Below are 8,380 nucleotides of genomic sequence, written 5' to 3'. Positions count from 1 at the left end.
GTAAAGAAGATGACAACTAATTAATCTCAGTTGCCAGAACTTGGAGCATGTCTTTGTCTTTTGGCTGCTTTGCCCCACCACCAAGAAAGGACCATTTGCGGCTGCACCCAGCCTAGTCAAGAGATAGTCATACAAAACGGAAAGGAAATGATTGAGTGGGGGGTCCAGTTGTTAAGTGAGCCACAGACACAAGTCCGTGGAATGATATCCTGAAAGTGGTGAAATAAAACATCTGCTAACATAGAATTCTACATCTAGTAAAAATAGTCTTCAAGAAAGCAAAAGAACATTTTCAAATAAATGAACACTAAATGGTTTGATGCTAGCACACCCTCAAAAGAAGGATCGTCTAAAGCATGTACTTGAGACAGAAGGAAAATATCCTCAGACGGGAAAATCAGAGATGCAGGAAAGAAAGAAGATCAAAGAAAATGGTTAAGTATGTGGATAATCTAAATAATAATGGATGATATAAAAATCACACTGTTAACGGCTTGTGCAGTTTACAAATGTATGGAATTAAAATGCATGCAACCAGTAACATAAAAGTTGGTTAAGGGGTCAACAGACTCTCTTAAAGTCCTTATGTTTCCCCTGGGAAGGATAAATGTATTTACTTCCTGCATCTCTGACTTTTCCATTTGACAATTTGTCAATTTGTCAAACCAGAAAGCAAACAAAAGGGGCACCTATGTGACTCAGTCGACTAAGCCTCTGACTCTTGGTTTCAGCTCAAGTTGTTATCTCTTGGGTCATGGGATGGAGCCCGGTGTTGGACATCCCACTCAGTGGGGAGCCTGTTTCAGATTCTCTTCCTCTGCTCCCACCCCCCCACCACAGACATTCTGGAACTCTCTCTCTCAAATGTAAAAAAAAAAAAAATTTTTTTAAGACCAAATAAGCAAACCACCATCTCATTGAGAGGTTGATTGGGATTGTAATACATCTATAGATCTATAGATCAATTTTGGGTAATGGCAACTGTATTAAATCTCCAATATTTGTACACAATATATCTTGGTTTAGTTAGGTTTTTAGATGTCTTATGAAGTTTTATTGCTTTTTTGAAAGTGTTATTGTTTTTCCGTACTTTGTTGGATATAGAGTTGTCTTTCTTGTTTCTGGTATACAGAAGTAAAACTAACTTTTATATCCAGTCACTTTGCTAACTTCCATTAATTTTAATACTTTAGCTGAAGCAATTAAGAATGTGATACTGGTACAGAAATAGACAAAGTAATGAATACAACAGGGAACTCACAAAGAGATCTGTGAATATATATGGATACTTGAGATTTGACAAAGCCTCCATTGCAAGGAGTGAAAAAAAGAGATTGTTCTGAATCATGGTGCTGAGACAATTAGGCATCTATATAGGAAAAAAACAAAACAAAACAAACCTGTATCCCTACCCCACACTATATAGACTTCAGTGTGAGAGGCAAGAGATAAAGGTCTTAGATGACAAATAGGATGAAATCTTCAGGCTTTAGGGTCAGGAAAAAATTCTTAAACAATACATTATATCATAATAATATAAGAAAAAAGAATAAATCTGATTATGTTAAAATTAAGAACTTCCTCTTCATCAAAATATACCATTAAGAGAATAAAAGAAATCACAAAGGGCTTAAATCCAAAATAGGTATTAGATTCCCACAAATAAAAATACAGATAACTTTAAATAGAAAATTGATTTGAACAGATTCTGCACGGAACAGGAAACCCAAATGGCAAATAAATATAAAACAAGGTGATCAATTTCATTAATAATCAGGAAAATGCCAATTTAAAACATTTTTATATACCACTATCCACCCACTAGACTGGCAAGATGAAAAATTTCAATTCCAAATGACTATTCTAATTTGGGAAATAGTTTGGCATTATATAGGAAAGTTGAAGATACATATTTTTATCATCCAGTAATTCTACTCTTGGGTACATACCCCAGAAAAATGTGTACTCCTGTGCATCAGAACACATGAGCAATGTTAGCAAAAACATTGTGTATAATAGCCACAAACTGGAAACAACAAAAATGCTCAGCAAGAATACAATGTGTATTGTCATAACTATGTCTTTCTAGAAAATTACATAAAAACTATGCTGCATTAAAAACAATTTTCTGGGGGCACCTGGGTGGCTCAGTGGGTTAAAGTCTCTGCCTTCGGCTTAGGTCATGATCTCAGGGTCCTGGGACTGAACCCTGTATCGGGCTCTCTGCTCAGTGGGGAGCCTGCTTCCCTTCCCTCTCTCTGCCTGCCTCTTTGCCTGCTTGTGATCTGTCAAATAAATAAATAAAATCTTTTAAAAAATAAAAAATAAAAATTTTCTGGAGGCACCTGTCTGGCTCAGTCAATAGAGCATGAGACTCTTGGTCTGGGGGTCATGAATTCAAGTCCCACATTGAGTATAAAGCTTACATAAAAGAATCAAAATAAAAAACCAATTTTCTGTGACTGAAGAAAGCTTAACTCATCTTTCTATAAGGGCTTTGTGAAATTTTGAGAGAAGAAAGACAACTTCAGTTTCCCCAAGGCAGCTTGCTTCTATCTGGCATTCTGGAAGGAACTGTTAAAATATATTGCCAAATATAATTTGTAGGCCGGTTTCCTCCATAAAAAGGGAGAGTTTTTAATGACTGCCTGATATTCCTTTTAGATACTGTGTGTAATACTCAATCATTTATCTAATGTTGGATATTTAACATAATTTTTCACTGCTGTATTTCATTCAGTAACTATCTTCATATTAATAAACATGATCTAATAAGCATTCATTTTGTGAACCCTATGGGCCAGTTACTATTCTCAACAAAAATGAAAAGAAAAAAAAACTTAAAAAGACCCTTCTGTTCTTATGGTACAAAGAAGATAAACATGTAATATTAATTGAAGATTGATAGTGACAAATACTAATGAAACTAGGCAAGACAGAGAGATGTAGAAAGTGTCCACAGTAGTGGGTTACTACTGATGTTGACAGGGAAGCCCTCATTTTGTAAGTGATATTTAAATACAGATTTGAGGGTGGATAAAAGAGTGTATCAAGGTAAATGTCTGTAGACACTGAGGACAGTATTCATGATCTCAGAGGCCAGTGGAGTGGAGTGGAGTGATTCAAGGGTAGGGTTCTAGGTGAGGAAGTCAGAGAGTTAAGGGAAGTGGAAGGAAATTATTATTATTTTTTTAAAGATTTTATTTATTTACTTGAGAGAGAGACAGTGAGAGAGAGCATTAACGAGGAGAAGGTCAGAGAGAGAAGCAGACTCCCCATGGAGCTGGGAGCCCGATGCGGGACTCGATCCCGGGACTCCAGGATCATGACCTGAGCCAAAGGCAGTCGTCCAACCAACTGAGCCACCCAGGCGTCCCGGAAGGAAATTATTTGAAACAGAATTTTGAAAAAAAAATAAAAAAAAACAAAACAGAATTTTGGGTCTACACAAAAGATAGGACACCACAAATTTTAACTGTATTGGAAAATAGACCCTTTTTTCTTATACAATTCTCTTTAAAAGAGAATTTGCTGCTTAAGGCAAAAACAACAATGTATGGTGGACTTATAACAAATGTAGAATTAAAATATAGTAGCATAACAGCTGGGAAGGATGAAATGGAAGTATACTGATGAAGTTTTTTATGCTATACTTGAAGGAGTACAATATCACTTGAAATTAAACTATGTTAAGAAGTATACCATAGGGGCACCTGGGTGGCTCAGTGGGTTAAGCCGCTGCCTTCGGCTCAGGTCATGATCTCAGGGTCCTGGGATCGAGTCCCACATCGGGCTCTCTGCTCACCGGGGAGCCTGCTTCCTCCTCTCTCTCTCTGCCTGCCTCTTCTGCCTACTTGTGATCTCTCTCTGTCAAATAAATAAATAAAATCTTAAAAAAAAAAAAAGAAGTATACCATAAATCCTAAAGCAGCCACTAACATAACACAATAAAGTTACAACAATTAAATCATCAAAGGCAACAAAATGGAATAAAAAGTACTCAATTATTCCAAAAGAAGGCAGAAAAAGAAATGGAACAAAGACCAGACAATTCAAATAGAAGACAAACAGCAAGAAGCTAGATTTCAACCTAGCCATATAAATAATCATATTAAATGTAAATGGCTAAAACACACAATTAGAAAGCAGAGTATGTCAGGCTGGATATAAAAGCAAGGCTTTTATAGAGGTGTCTGCATGGCTCAGTTGGTTGAGCATCTGATTCTTGATTTTGATTCAAGTCATGATCTCAGGGTAGTGAGATCTAGTCCTGCATCAGGTTCTGCACTCAGCAGGAGTCTGCTTGGGATCTCTCCGTCCTCCCCTTCCCCTGCTTGCAGTCCTCTCTCTAAAATAAAGAAATAAAGCTTTAAAAAAAAAAAAGGAAGACCCAACTATATGCTTTCTATAAGGAACTAAGTTATAAGTCACAAGTAAGTTAAAAGTAGAAAGGTAGTAGAAAGGTGTTAAAAGGTACAAAAATTAAAAAGATATATGGGAGCTCTTGGCTGGCTCAGTTGCTAAAACATGTGACTTGATGTCAGGGTTTTGAGTTCAAGCCCCATGCTGGGCATAGAGCTTATTTTAAAATATTTTATGCAGGGGAGCCTGAGTGGCTCAGTTGTTAAGTGTCTGCCTTTGTCTCAGGTCATGATCCCAGGGTTCTGGGATAAAGCGTCGCATTGGGCTCCCTGTTCAGCAGTAAGCCAGATTCTCTCTCTCCCACTCCCCCTGCTTGTATTCCCTCTCTCTGTCTCCCTCTGTCAAATAAGCAAATAAAATCTTTTAAAAATATTATATATATATAAAATAATATAAATATATAATATAAAAGTATATGATATAAATTATATATTTATATATAATATAACATAAAATAATATAACAACATGATACATAATTTTATATTTATACTATTTACATATATAAATATTTATATTATATATAAATATCTACAATAGTTTATATAATTTATAATATTTATAATATACAATATATAATAATATAATATTTATGCTGTTTTAAATAATTATAATATTTATACATAATTTATATATAATATATAATTTATATATAATTCATATATAAATTATTTATAGATATATTATACAAACTATATAATAATATAAAAACTATTTTTATTAAATATACATTAACATATAATGTATTATTTGTTTCAGGGGTACAGGTCTGTGATTCATTAGTCTTACACAATTCACAGCACTCACCATAACACATACAGTGTCTATCACCCTGCCACCCCATCCTTCCCACCCCCCTCCACTCCAGCAACCCACAGTTTGTTTCCTGAGATTAAGAGTCTCTTATGGGGGGCGCCTGGGTGGCTCAGTGGGTTAAAGCCTCTGCCTTTGGCTCAGGTCATGATCCCAGGATCCTGGGATCGAGCCCTGAATCGGGCTCTCTGCTCAGTGGGAAGCTTGCTTCCCCCGTCTCTGCCTGGCTCTCTGCCTACTTGTGATCTCTGTCATAAACAAATAAAATCTTTAAAAAACCCCATATTTCCCTTAGCATAATACCCTCTAGTTCCAACCATGTCATTGCAAATGGGAGATTTCATTTTGTTAAAAAATATTTTATTTATTTATTTGAGAGAGAGACAGAGAGAGCATGAGTGAGGAGAAGGTCAGAGGGAGAAGCAGACTCCCCATGGAGTTGGGAGCCCGATGTGGGACTGGATCCCAGGACTCCAGGATCATGACCTGAGCTGAAGGCAGTTGCTTAACCAACTGAGCCACCCAGGCTCCCAAGGTTTCATTTTTTGATAGCTGCATAATATGCCATTTTTTAAAATACACACACACACACACACACACACACACACACACCCTGCATCTTCTTTTCCATTCATTTGTTGATGGACATCTAGGCTCTTTCCATAGTTTGGCTATTGTGGACATTGCTGTTATAAACATTGGGGTGCACATGCACCTTTGGATCACTACATTTGTATCTTTAGGGTAAATACCCAGTAGTGTGATTGCTGGGTAGGTCATAAGGTAGCTCTATTTTCAACCCTTTAAGGAACCTCCATACTGTTTTCCAGAGTGGCTGCATCAGCTTGCATTCCTACCAGCAGGGTAAGAGGGTTCCCCTTTTTCCTCATCCTCTCTAACACCTGTCCTTTCCTGACTTGTTAATTTTAGCCATTCTGACTGGTGTGAGGTGATATCTCACTGTGGCTTTGGTTTGTATTTCCCTGATGCTGAGTGATACTGAGCACTTTTTCCATGAGTCTATTGGCCATTTGGATGTCTTCTTTGGAGAAATGTCTGTTCCTGTCTTCTGCCTATTTCTTGATTGGATTATTTGTTCTTTGGGTGTTGAGTTTGATAAGTTCTTTATAGATTTTGGCTACTAGTCCTTAATCTGGTATGTCATTTGCAATAACTTCTCCCATCCTGTTGGTTGTCTTTTGGTTTTATTGACTGTTTCCTTTGCTGTGCAAAAGCTTTTTATCTTGATGAAGTCCCATAGTTGTTTTTGCCCTTGCTTCCCTTGCCTTTGATGATGTTTCTAGGAAGAAGTTGCTGTGGCTGAGGTCAAAAAGGTTGCTGCCCATGGATTTTGATGGATTTCTGTCTCGCATTGAGGTCTTTCATCCATTTGGAATCTATTTTTGTGTGGTGTACGGAAATGGTCTAGATTCATTCTTCTGCATGTGGCCATCCAACTTTCCCAACACCATTTGTTGAAGAGGCTGTCTTTTTTCCATTGGACATTCTTTCCTGCTTTGTCAACGATTAGTTGACATTTTTTGAGTGTCCATTTCTGGGCTCTCTATTCTGTTCCATTGATCTACGTGTCTGTTTTTGTGCCAGTACCATACTGTCTTGATGATTACAGCTTTGTAATAGAACTTCAAGTCTGGAATTGTGATGCTACCAGCGTTGGTTTTCTTTTTCAACATTCCTCTGGCTATTCAGGGTCTTTTCTGGTCCCATAAAAATTTTAGGATTATTTATTCCATTTCTTAGAAAAAAGTTGATGGTATTTTGGTAGGGATTGTATTAAATGTGTTCATTGCTATAGGTAGCATAGACATTTTCACAATATTTGCTCTTCCAATCCATGAGCATGGAACGTTTTTCCATTTCTTTGTGTCTTCCTCAATTTCTTTCATGAGTACTTTATAGTTTCCTGAGTACAGATTCTTTGCCTCCTTGGTTAGATTTATTCCTAGGTATCTCAACATTTTGGGTGAAATTGTAAATGCGATCGATTCCTTAATTTCTCTTTCTTCTGTCTCATTGTTACTGTATAGAAATGCAACTGATTTCTGTGCATGGATTTTATATCCTGACACTTTACTGAATTCCTGTATGAGTTCTAGCAGTTTTGGAGTGGAGTCTTTCGGGTCTTCCACATAAAGTATCATATCATCTGCAAAGAGTGAGAGTTTGACTTCTTCTTTGCTGATTCAGATGCCTTTTATCACTTTTTGTTGTCTGATTGGTGAGGCTAGGAAGTATTATGTTGAATAGCAGTGGTGATAGTGGACATCCCTGCCATGTTCCTGACCTTAGTGGAAAAGCTCTGTTTCACCCCATTGAGAATGATATTTGCTGTGGGCTTTTCATAGATGGTTTTCATGTGATTGCATTCTAGTTTCAGAGCTTTGTAGTTTGAAAATATGCAGGGAATGATCTCAATCTTTTAGTACCAGCTGCGATCCTGACTTGTGATACACGATGTGACCTATTCTGGAGAATGTTCTATGTGCACTAGAGAAGAATGTGTATTTCTGTTGCTTTGGGATGGGATGTTCTAAATATATCTGTGATGTCCATCTAGTCCAGTGTGTCATTTAAAGCCTTTATTTCCTTGTTGATCTTTTGGTTAGATGATTTATCCATTTCAGTGAGGGGTGTGTTAAAATCCCCTATTATTATTGTATTATTGTCCATGTGCTTCTTTGATTTTTTTTTAAGATTTTATTTATTTCTTTGGCAGAGACCGATCACAAGTAGGCAGAGAGGCAGGCAGAGAGAGAAGAGGAAGCAGGCTCCCTGACGAGCAGAGAGCCTGATGCAGGGCTCGAACCCAGGACCCTGAGATCATGACCTGAGCCAAATGCAAAGGCTTTAACCCACTGAGCCCCCGAGGTGCCCCTTGATTTTGTTATTAATTGAATTATATAATTGACTTCTTCCTTGTTAAGGGCATAGATATTTAAATTTGTTAGATTTTTTTTAAAGGTTTTATTTATTTATTTGACAGAGAGAAATCACAAGTAGATGGAGAGGCAGGTAGAGAGAGAGAGAGAGGGAAGCAGGCTCCCTGCTGAGCAGAGAGCCCGATGCGGGACTCGATCACAGGACCCTGAGATCATGACCTGAGCCGAAGGCAGCGGCCTAACCCA

This window comes from Mustela nigripes, chromosome 18 (genome assembly GCF_022355385.1).
Source record: "Mustela nigripes isolate SB6536 chromosome 18, MUSNIG.SB6536, whole genome shotgun sequence".
NCBI lineage: Eukaryota > Metazoa > Chordata > Mammalia > Carnivora > Mustelidae > Mustela > Mustela nigripes.
The sequence above is the reverse complement of the archived record's forward strand: the minus strand, read 5'-3'. Positions refer to the sequence as shown.